Consider the following 13144-nt stretch of genomic DNA (forward strand, 5'->3'; position numbering starts at 1 on the left):
GTCCTGGTTCACCAATAGCGTCACCTTTCAGCTAAAGGTAGGAACAGACGCACATATTACCCAGTACACAAGCACACAGCTAAGATCTGTTGTGCTACAAAATTTTTAAAGTGTATCAGTGAAAACCACTCCACCCACAAGAAGTAGCAGTATCATATTCTGTCTGGGAAAAGCATTTTTAAATATATTCTTGTTTATAGTGAATTATTGTCTACACAAACACACTTATATTTATAGCGATTATTTCTTGTGATAGTAACAGAATAATTTTGGAGATTTGAATTCTTTGTAATTGCCTTATTGTGTGAAACATTTGCTGATAAACATGGTTAGGTCTAATAAGCAGGCTAAAACGAATGAGCAGGCTGATACAGATTTAGTGTCAGATGCTCAAGAGAGACAAATTCCGCAAACTACTGTGCAGGAGCTAGAAGCTGAAATGTTGATGACAGTATTATATTACCGGACATGTCAAGTGATACTGAAAATGAGAAGTGCCCGTATTGAGCGACACTCTTGCTGCAAAAGCTTTAGAAGGAAATGATAGTAATTTCACTGGGCAAGGTGCAGGACCTAGCAATGCTCAAGTTATGCCATTGCCAGATGGTAACATACACTCCTGGAAATTGAAATAAGAACACCGTGAATTCATTGTCCCAGGAAGGGAAAACTTTATTGACACATTCCTGGGGTCAGATACATCACATGATCACACTGACAGAACCACAGGCACATAGACACAGGCAACAGAGCATGCACAATGTCGGCACTAGTACAGTGTATATCCACTTTTCGCAGCAATGCAGGCTGCTATTCTCCCATGGAGACGATCGTAGAGATGCTGGATGTAGTCCTGTGGAACGGCTTGCCATGCCATTTCCACCTGGCGCCTCAGTTGGACCAGCGTTCGTGCTGGACGTGCAGACCGCGTGAGACGACGCTTCATCCAGTCCCAAACATGCTCAATGGGGGACAGATCCGGAGATCTTGCTGGCCAGGGTAGTTGACTTACACCTTCTAGAGCACGTTGGGTGGCACGGGATACATGCGGACGTGCATTGTCCTGTTGGAACAGCAAGTTCCCTTGCCGGTCTAGGAATGGTAGAACGATGGGTTCGATGACGGTTTGGATGTACCGTGCACTATTCAGTGTCCCCTCGACGATCACCAGTGGTGTACGGCCAGTGTAGGAGATCGCTCCCCACACCATGATGCCGGGTGTTGGCCCTGTGTGCCTCGGTCGTATGCAGTCCTGATTGTGGCGCTCACCTGCACGGCGCCAAACACGCATACGACCATCATTGGCACCAAGGCAGAAGCGACTCTCATCGCTGAAGACGACACGTCTCCATTCGTCCCTCCATTCACGCCTGTCGCGACACCACTGGGGGCGGGCTGCACGATGTTGGGTCGTGAGCGGAAGACGGCCTAACGGTGTGCGGGACCGTAGCCCAGCTTCATGGAGACGGTTGCGAATGGTCCTCGCCGATACCCCAGGAGCAACAGTGTCCCTAATTTACTGGGAAGTGGCGGTGCGGTTCCCTACGGCACTGCGTAGGATCCTACGGTCTTGGCGTGCATCCGTGCGTCGCTGCGGTCCGGTCCCAGGTCGACGGGCACGTGCACCTTCCGCCGACCACTGGCGACAACATCGATGTACTGTGGAGACCTCATGCCCCACGTGTTGAGCAATTCGGCGGTACGTCCACCCGGCATCCCGCATGCCCACTATACGCCCTCGCTCAAAGTCCGTCAACTGCACATACGGTTCACGTCCACGCTGTCGCGGAATGCTGCCAGTGTTAAAGACTGCGATGGAGCTCCGTATGCCACGGCAAACTGGCTGACACTGACGGCGGCGGTGCACAAATGCTGCGCAGCTAGCGCCATTCGACGGCCAACACCGCGGTTCCTGGTGTGTCCGCTGTGCCGTGCGTGTGATCATTGCTCTCGCAGTGTCCGGAGCAAGTATGGTGGGTCTGACACACCAGGGTCAATGTGTTCTTTTTTCCATTTCCAGGAGTGTATTAGCCATGCTATTTCAGAAATTAGAATTGATAGAAAAGCAACGTAGAGAATAAGAAGCTGTTAAAGAGCAGCAGTGTTTAGAAGCAATAGCTTTAAAAGAAAAGTGACGTAGGGAAGAAGCCCTTAAATAAAAGCAATGCGAATTAAATGAACAGGAAAGAGAAATAAAATTCTTAGAACAAGTCAATCAGGTCTTCACCAGCGGGACAAAGAAATTGTTCAAAATATTAACCAAGTGATAATCAACAGGGATAAAGCATTGTCAGCACTCTTTAATGCAGAGATAAATGCAGTTAAAGACACGATCAAACCATTGGCAAACATTCCCACCAAAGTAACTTAGATACTAATTTTAAAATGCTGACTACTGTCATTCAAAGAATTGAAGGCAAAATACAAATCGAAGTGAAGAAACAAGTACAAACGGAGGTAGCCAGAGTTTTTAATTTACACAATCGAAACTTAGAGGTAATGTCAGAATTCAGTAATGATGAGTAATGAAGAATCGGGTCCCGACGGGGAAACTAAAACTGAACTTTTGGCGACTGCTAGTGTGGCACTGCAGAATAGACCACCACATTGGCCATGCTATAAATCAATGTAATACGCAAAGTTTGCCAGCAACAACTGTTCCAATTTATGATAAATCAAGCCATGGTAGCCAACCTTTCTTATCATAGCCACTGATGCATACAAGAAATTCAGAATTCGAAGCAAACTGTACTTGTAGCTACCACCTGCTAATGAGAGGCGATCCATACATTTCAGTACATTGGTGCATGAGGGAAGCCTCATTAAAAATCGTCAATATCAGATTTTCAATGAAGAGAGCAAAAAGAATATTGACCCCGTCGTATTTATACATAACTTCAGAAGTGATCTTCCGAAATCTTGGACGGAAGAACAGAATATACAATTCGTGGTATCACATATTGCGGGATATGCTTCGCTTTGGGCATTAAATGCTGTTGGGACTTGCAGAAATTTCAGTAACTTTGAGAAGGCATTTCTTGATCAGTTTTGGTCAGCCTCAATACAACAAAGACTTAGAAAAACTGCTTTCAGTGCGGAAGTATATAATCTGAAGACTGTGTCTCTACAAAAATACTTTGGAAAATTCATAAATATGACTCAATATATGGACAAGCCAGTCACTACCCGAGATCTATTGAGAGTATTAAAAGCAAGGTTACCGAATGACATAAGGGAAAAGCTGCTTAAAGTTACAGACGCTGACCTTAAAGAATTTCTGCACATAATAGACTCACTAGACCTGGTCCAGGAAAATGTACGAAAAAGTTCAGATACAGGAAATTCTGATAACAACTGTTCCAACAAAAAACAAACTCCTGGCATGGAAACAACGGTACTAGGGACAAAAATAATTCTAAGAAGAATAAAAATAAATTTAATGGTAATAACAATGAAAGTGGAAAAGGTAATTATTACTAGAAACATGAGAAGCCCAGTAACAGTAATTACCTGGGAAGATTATCGACAAGCAAATGAAAATCGGAAGCAATATTCGAATGAGAATACACATAATAATCACCAAAATAATAAAAAACGGAGAAACTGTAGCAAATCGGGAAGTCCATACAAGGATAGACCGAAAAATATGCGTAATATGAATCATTACTGGCAACAGCAAGGACCGAGTCAGTGGCAACCGCACTACTATTTTGCAAACCAAGGGCAGTCTGCAAATTATATACAGACTGTGCCTGTACCAAACAGTCCGTTTTCACAGTCGTGGGATCCAAACAGACCACCTCTATGTAATAATACCCAGAATATGGGAATAGTGGAAATATCACTGGATACAAATCAAAAAGGATCCGACAAACTAAATTCGGTCTCTGTAGGCCTTTTTAGGAAGACCAGACTACAAAATGAAGATAATAAGTCTATTCCAAACAGAATTAATATGACTAGATATAAGGATGGGATAAATTAGAGGACCAAATATAAAAGAAGATACTGTCTCTGATAATGAAAGAGCAGAATTAATACAAGTAACAGGAAATGCGTCCATAAACGGTATTTTTACCTCAGTACTCCTTGATACTGTCACAAGTATTTCATTGATAAGTGGGCAATTTTTCAAGAGGGTTTTGCAAGTCAATTGATTACCAGTTCTGCCGGTGAGTTTCTGTAAAGTTATGGGAGCTTTGGGAAAGAAGTCACATACAGTGAAGTTCCAAATGGAGATAGAGCTTTCCTTCAGAAATTATAGCCTCATATCGCATTCCTAATTATGGAAAAACTGTCTCTACCAATAATGTTGGGCTTCGAATTTCTCCAGGATAGAGAAGCAATAATAGATCTCGCCCAAGGAGTCGGCAAACTGAAGTACCTGGAGTGAAAGACAACCTTACAGCTAAAATGGGAAATTGAGGCAGGCCTTCAGTTGGCTAGACCTGTAAATATAGCAGCCAGCAAATGAAAATTACTTATATTACAGTATGATCATCTGAAAGAGTGCCATACTGGACAAAAGGATGATGTTCAGAACAATGTGAGTGACATCTCTGCCATGACTGAGGAGAAAGTGAAGGAAGCTTCATGCATTGACAAAATCCAAGCTAGGCAATTAGTAAGTCTGTTGTTTAACTATGAAAACGTATTCATAGGTCGCAAACATGTTATATAAGATTACATTTAAGATATGGAAGTATATCCGCACGAGATCTATTGTAAAGTTTTGTATTTGGTCACTTCTACATAGAAGAATGAGGTAATGAGAGAGGTAAGGAAAACTGAAGTTTGGGGAATTATCAAGCCATCGAATTCACCCTATAGTAGCCTCTTATTAGCTTTCACGAAAGCTGACAAAGGCATATGGCTAGTCTTACATGTATGGGACATAAATAAAATTATTTTGCCAGTACGTACTAGTATTGAAAATTTCGACAAGCAGATACAAAATTTCTTTGGCAAGAAATATTTAACGTCCATCGACTTGCGCTCATCATTTTGGCCAATATTACTGTCCAAGGGATCCAGGCAGTATACTGCTTTTGTCTTCGCTGAAAGAAGCTATCAATTTTATGTTCTTCCATTTGTTTTAAACATTAGTTCTGGAGTATTTACAGCAGCTGTGGATAATGTACCAGGATCCCAGCTACTAGACCTGGTCACTTCTTATGTGGATGACCCATTATTAGCATCTGACAGGTAGAGCACCTTCAATTGACACAATATGTTTTAGAGAAGTTTCCAACAAGGGGTGTCGCACTAGACATCAATAGGAGCGTATACAGTAACGAAACATGAGGCATTATGCATTAGCGGTGGTCTTAGCCTTAAAAAAGTTTAGGTATTATGTATATGGAAAACATTTGATGGTCATGTGTGATCACCAAGCACTAAGGTTGATGTTGATTTGCACACTTTCACATAGAAGGTTAGGAAGATGGACACCCGCACTTCAGGAGTATGATTTCGAGGTAATGCATATCCAGAGTCCATATAATGTCGTCGCTGATGCGTTATCTAGACTGCAGCAGGGCTTATCAGAGTTTGTGGCATTAGTCGGAATCTCCATCGAATACAAGATCTTATCGATCAGAGTTAAAGTATATCAGAAGAGGTACTTTGTGCTATGGACAATGAGCCACAAAATCAAGATATTGACCAATTTTGAAGAATATTATCAACACATTGCGGCAACAAAACGGCAGTGTGATCCGTCAGTGCTATCGAATAAACAACAACATCGTCTTCTATAAATCAAATGAACCGGATAGTAACTGATGGGTGTGCATTCCTTCTGCTGAACTCAAAAATCTAGTAGGGCTGACACACCAAGCAGGGGGACATTTTGGTGTTACCAAATGTACCATGAAGATAAGTCAATACTGTTACTATCGAAATTACGAGAAAGAATACAATTAGTTATCAGAACCTGCAACAGCTGCCAAAAGATTAAACTGACTAATGTTTGCAGGGACGCAGATTTGCATCCCATTGGTGCAAGACATCCAGTATAAATCACAGCAACTGACATAACAGGACCCCTACCTACTGCAAGAGGAGGGGTAAAATATATTTTAGCGGTGTATGATTTGTACATGAAGCACTTTACAATGTATCCTCTCTGCACACCAACGTCAAGCATCATTGGGAGAAAGCTAACAGGCGAAAATATAGAATCTCTTGGTTGCCCAGTAAATGTGCTCACTGTTAATGCTTCATCCTTCACAGGAGAAAGATGGAAGGCTCTAATGGAATATAATCGTATCAGATAAATCCTCATCTCATGTTTCCCACCTAGCAGTACACTTGTGGAGAAGACATTTCGAAAATTGAATCGATTCATTAGGATGTACACCCACAACAAACACGCCACGTGGGTGAATATCTTAATAGCTGCATGGAAATCTACAATAACTAACGCAACATTTCAATTGGTTTAACACCAACAGAACTGATGAGGGAACAGAAAGATGAAGTAAATGAGTTAATGCCATTCTAAAGATTCAGGACCAAAGGATGACTCACCAACAAAAGTTCTTTATAGCGTTAAACAATATAACTCGCCAGGCCGAAAATCGTAAAACGAAATTCGACAAGAATCTTAGCAATAAACAGAAGCACTCAGTCGAAGAACTAGTACTGCTTATAACGCATCCTAAATCATCGTTGATTAAGAAGAAAAATAAAAAATGACATCTTTTATATGAAGGGCATTCAAGAATGTTTCAATTCCTCATGCCAGTTGCTATTTACTGCAAGATGTCAATAGTGAAAGTATAAAGGGACTCTATTGCCATAGGGACCTCAAGAAATATTTGCAATAAGAACCACAGTTCTTTGATTATAAGTAACAAAATGTATTCAGTGCACTAGCATCATTGTAAAATATGTAAGGAACAGTATTGAGTAGTTTAGTCATAAATTCTTTTACTTATGTGTCTTAGTTTACAAGTGTTTATTTCAGGTCATGCTTGATCAGATGATATGTTTAACTGTAATTGCAATTACTGATGAAATCTAAGTTCCTACAATGCAACAATTAAAGAATTTAATACCTTGACTGAAAGTTAATTCACTAAATTTTCTTTTAAATGTGTCAATGTAAATATAATTTTTCGATTTTTTCTGCTCAGATTAGATTGGGCTAAATATGTATATACTTTATGAGTATCATTCATCTATGAACATGAATAAGTCATGAATGTACGTTGATTTTTGTAGTTCACACATACAAAGGGATTTCCATTGAGTGCTAGTCGGCATGTTTGCTTACTTCCGATTTGGCTTTGTTTGGAGCATTTGCCATATTGTGTACCACATTGGGTACTTTTAACTTTAGCTCTTTAAGCTACTTACTAGTAGGTGTACCGAATATGGGCATCTGTTCCAAAATACTAATTATGAGATTTGATCGATTGTGAATAAATAGGAATAAGTGACAATAAACAAATAAAGCATACCAACTCAAGTAAATGCACTGAAATCTACATGGTTCGAATATGATCTACTGATCAAGACAAATGTATTAGATTCCATCAGTCAATTTTTATGTAAGGCTGAATACAGTATATCAATTTGTCTTCATGTTTTGACATAATATCAAATATAGACATGAACAAATGTAATTGTTGTGTAAGTTTAAAGTTATATGAAGATCGTCTGTTGTGTGGCACTATAAGTCCCAGCAATAATCAATATTTGTGCTACATGTCTCAAAAGGACTTTAAAAATCAAGTGCATACGCACTAACTGTGTTTTTCATTTCAAAATTGTGTTAGGCAGTGATAAATCACTCAAAACAATGATAATACGCACTCTCTTAGAGCTTATATGTTAGCAGCAATACTTAACAAACTTTAAAATTAAAAAAAGAAAATTGAACAGACCTTCGTCTTTTAATATAACAAGATAACCTCGAGAGTATTAACTATTGAAACAGACTGTGGTGCCAGTATAAACTCTTGAAACAGACGGCACTGCCAGCTGAGTGCCAACAATGAGAATGCAACGCCGGCTCCGCTGCACCATGTGCAAATGTTTACCTACAGTGAGAATTAAACAAAGCACACGATCAACATCAGGCTCTTTTAAAAATTAAGTGTCATAGATGTGTGATTTATATAAAAACAACTGTGAATAGTTACATTAACCAGAACAGTATTTACATACAGAACATCCTCCATAAGTAACATGCGTGAATCCATGTGCATGGAGATAAACTTGCTTCTTCTACAAGATAAAATAAGTAACTTCTTTCTCACTGACAGCAATTTTCAATCTGGCATGTACCCACATTGCACTAGAGGAATGAGGAACATGGAGTCAAGACCTGTTCCAGAAATGCTATATCGAGAACTGGGTGCAGTTGACAGCATTCGGCATTCCATAGATGTGCTGGGGGTGAACCAAATGGGAGACTCCAACAGCAGCTGCCTCCACCTGTCATCGACCTCATATCCAGCAACTCGATACAGGGTTGGGTATTCAACACCGCCAGGAACTTCATTCAAATTTTCTTTCATTGGAAAAGAACTTTTAAACATTTGTATTCCTCTTTTGACGTCAACAAAATATTCAATATTTTCTAAAATGAACATATCAAGCCTGTCATTTAGATCAGGCAACTGTACTTATTTGAAGCCCATTGGACGGTTTTGTTCCCGGTTTTCCGGATCAATTAAACCCGATTAGGCCAGGATGAGCAATTCCAATAAGTCTCCACAGCATTTTCCAAAACCGTACAGTTGCTGAAGAATTTTAAAAAGACCACATCCATCCCAGACATATGGTACACTACTTGATGTTTTGGCTAACTACCATCTAAATTTTTTAAACATAAAAACTCTTCATCTAAAGTGAAAAATGAACGATATGTGGCTTTGACTTAATGAACTGAAAAAATAAACTTATCTATTCTGTGAAATGTATTATTTTTTCAGCCCAAGAGACAGTGTAACGTCAACCCCAATATTTTGTGTCACCAGTGTACGCAACAGAGCTTGAGATTTAAGAAGTGATGAATATTTTTCCACAAATGACTTTTAAGCCTATGTGTGAAAACTGATAAAGAAAATACATATTATTATATTGTGAAATGTAAATAATTTCCAACAACAATATGTTTTATTATATTTGTAAACAGTTTTCAAGAAAGAAGAATTATATAACAGAAGACAATACCACCAAAAAATATATTGACACTTTTCTGTCTGCAAAATTTTTTCCTTGTATTGTTCTCTAAGATGTATGAAGTGGCTCAGATCGAAGACTAAGCTGAGGTCTGTTCTTTTAAATATTGTAAAAAATAATCACTCTGTGTGAGGTACAAGTAATCTAAAATATAATCTACAATTTACTAAATAGTATTCTATTTTATTTGTGACTATATAACCTACTACGAATATCTTAAGTTTTGTATCCGCAGCAAACAGGAAAGCAGCCATCAGCGCGCGCCTAGTATGGCGTTACTGAATTATTGGTAACCCGTGAATAATATTGACATGTCTTCCACATTTTTGTCAATAAGAAACACCACCTCTATTTTTTCAACCATTATGTGTGTCCTGTGAGCAGCATAGTTTACACCATGCAATGTCCAGCTTTCTGCGATAGCCAATGGATCGAAATGTGTTAATGTCAGCTTAGCACCTCACACAGACCCCGAAGTCATGGTAGAGAAACGAAATGCATTGCTCAGTACACAGCTGTAGTCATTCACTGCTTCAGTGTGTCACAGCAATAAACAATGTCACAAACTGCATATGAAACAACAACACAAGAACCCCATCCTTGTGACTGATATTCGATATGACCTTCCAGTACAGGGAGAAAACTTGAGACAGGTCCCTGGAAGTGACATCAATCACTGGTCGCCTGTTCCAGTACATGTATATTTAATGGGATCACCACAGATAGTTGAGGTCTACACACAGACGGTATTTGTTTCCCGATCAGAGGAGAGGGACAGGGCAAAATCTTATTCAGTTCTGTACCAAGTGAGTTTACTAAAGGTTTTATAGTTCTCGGTTTAGCCCATCCGATGTTGGGAAAATAATTCGGGGGGGGGGGGGTTAGGAGAGGGAGAGACACTGTGTTGGCAATGGAAACTCGGACACCATTACACACTCATACTCAAGCCTGGTAATCATAGGAGCATGATAAAGGATATTACGAAATATATAGAGTGATATTTATAGAGCATCACTAGTTATCGATGACTTGTAGGTGTTATGCTTTTGAATTTCTTTGAAAGCCCACAGTTGTGAATTTATTCTGTCTGTTAGTGTGTTACTTTCCTCGTTGTGATCGCACTTCAGCTGTCAGGCTTCTAACTAATGGAAGAGTGCTGTCGAAAGTGATGGAATTTCCAAAGAACTAGCCAGGGTCTGTGACTTGGTGAAGGCGATCTCTAACCCGTGGAAATTAAGTATATTCAAAAGCTATACATCGAAGAGTGTAAGAGTCTGGGAATACTCTGACGAAAGGAGAATTGAGAGGTGAGCTCTATACTGCATCCCCTTAGAGTAGTGGGCAAACATATCACAACCTTTTATATTGGTCTTTTGAAGTTATTGCAATGAGAAAATTAGTACCTAATACGAAGATTTTTACCAAAAGACAATCAGCAACAGAAGTTCCATCTTTTGTTTGTTCGATAAATAAGAGACAACATTCTTTTATGAGTTTAGTGTGTATATTATCCCTTACCTTCTGTGATTATTAGTTATTATTATTATTAAGTGAAACACAAGAAAGGGATAATATGATTCGTAGGTGGCCAAAGATAAATATCAGATTATGTTTCAAATGAGCGCCAGGCTCCCTGCAAATTATTTCAAAAGCTTTGGGCGAAATTTATGCAGGCTAAGTTTACTGACCTAAATTAAATCGTAGCTTTGAAAGTATGCATTCTTTGACGAAATAAAATTAGTCAAGCTTTGCACTTTAGTTAATTAAATAACTTGAAATAATTCTTTCTGCTCCGGCTGTGGTGATATGTTACCAAAAAAAAAAAAAAAAAAAAATTTAAATACGCTGCGTACTGCCGTCCAGTTGTTGCCAGTCAAAGGCCACCGCTGCTCGCTTCGCAAAGACTGAAAAAATGCTAAATAGCTTCTTGCAATTGTTAATTCTGAATGCACTGTTTGCATGGGTTCTTTAAGTAACACAATGCACTCACTTTTTGTAAATATATTTCCACTAAGCACAGAATACACACTAAAATTATTCGCTATGTACGAGAACAAACAGAACAAAATCTACCGCTTTACAATAGCAAGCATACCCTACGTACAGCAGAAGAAATGATCTGACTCGAAGTGATTTTAAATATGTTTTTTCTCTTAAATATAATGACAAAGATAATAATGTTAGTTTCGAGAACGTTAAGTACTACGATATCACCTAATATAAATAATGGCTTTTTATTACATTGCAATTGATATAGTCTTTCTTTGAAGCTAATTTAATACATTTTCATAATTAATTCGTCGTTTATGTCCATATAATACACTCCTGGAAATTGAAATAAGAACACCGTGAATTCATTGTCCCAGGAAGGGGAAACTTTATTGACACATTCCTGGGGTCAGATACATCACATGATCACACTGACAGAACCACAGGCACATAGACACAGGCAACAGAGCATGCACAATGTCGGCACTAGTACAGTGTATATCCACCTTTCGCAGCAATGCAGGCTGCTATTCTCCCATGGAGACGATCGTAGAGATGCTGGATGTAGTCCTGTGGAACGGCTTGCCATGCCATTTCCATCTGGCGCCTCAGTTGGACCAGCGTTCGTGCTGGACGTGCAGACCGCGTGAGACGACGCTTCATCCAGTCCCAAACATGCTCAATGGGGGACAGATCCGGAGATCTTGCTGGCCAGGGTAGTTGACTTACACATTCTAGAGCACGTTGGGTGGCACGGGATACATGCGGACGTGCATTGTCCCGTTGGAACAGCAAGTTCCCTTGCCGGTCTAGGAATGGTAGAACGATGGGTTCGATGACGGTTTGGATGTACCGTGCACTATTCAGTGTCCCCTCGACGATCACCAGTGGTGTACGGCCAGTGTAGGAGATCGCTCCCCACACCATGATGCCGGGTGTAGGCCCTGTGTGCCTCGGTCGTATGCAGTCCTGATTGTGGCGCTCACCTGCACGGCGCCAAACACGCATACGACCATCATTGGCACCAAGGCAGAAGCGACTCTCATCGCTGAAGACGACACGTCTCCATTCGTCCCTCCATTCACGCCTGTCGCGACACCACTGGAGGCGGGCTGCACGATGTTGGGGCGTGAGCGGAAGACGGCCTAACGGTGTGCGGGTCCGTAGCCCAGCTTCATGGAGACGGTTGCGAATGGTCCTCGCCGATACCCCAGGAGCAACAGTGTCCCTAATTTGCTGGGAAGTGGCGGTGCGGTCCCCTACGGCACTGCATAGGATCCTACGGTCTTGGCGTGCATCCGTGCGTCGCTGCGGTCCGGTCCCAGGTCGACGGGCACGGGCACCTTCCGCCGACCACTGGCGCCGGCACCTTCCGCCGACCACTGGCGCCAACATCGATGTACTGTGGAGACCTCACGCCCCACGTGTTGAGCAATTCGGCGGTACGTCCACCCGGCCTCCCGCATGCCCACTATACGCCCTCGCTCAAAGTCCGTCAACTGCACATACGGTTCACGTCCACGCTGTCGCGGCATGCTACCAGTGTTAAAGACTGCGATGGAGCTCCGTATGCCACGGCAAACTGGCTGACACTGACGGCGGCGGTGCACAAATGCTGCGCAGCTAGCGCCATTCGACGGCCAACACCGCGGTTCCTGGTGTGTCCGCTGTGCCGTGCGTGTGATCATTGCTTGTACAGCCCTCTCGCAGTGTCCGGAGCAAGTATGGTGGGTCTGACACACCGGTGTCAATGTGTTCTTTTTTCCATTTCCAGGAGTGTATTATTCAGAGTCCTTTAATTATTTACTCCAAATATATCGGCTTGAATATTTCAAAAGCGACACTATATGTGTCTACATATGGAGGACTGACATCTAAATAGGTAGACTCAATTCACATTTACAACCATATGCCTCATTCACAAGCTATCGGACAGCGTGCAGCGGAGGCTACCCTGTAC

This window comes from Schistocerca cancellata, chromosome 8 (genome assembly GCF_023864275.1).
Source record: "Schistocerca cancellata isolate TAMUIC-IGC-003103 chromosome 8, iqSchCanc2.1, whole genome shotgun sequence".
NCBI classification, from domain to species: domain Eukaryota; kingdom Metazoa; phylum Arthropoda; class Insecta; order Orthoptera; family Acrididae; genus Schistocerca; species Schistocerca cancellata.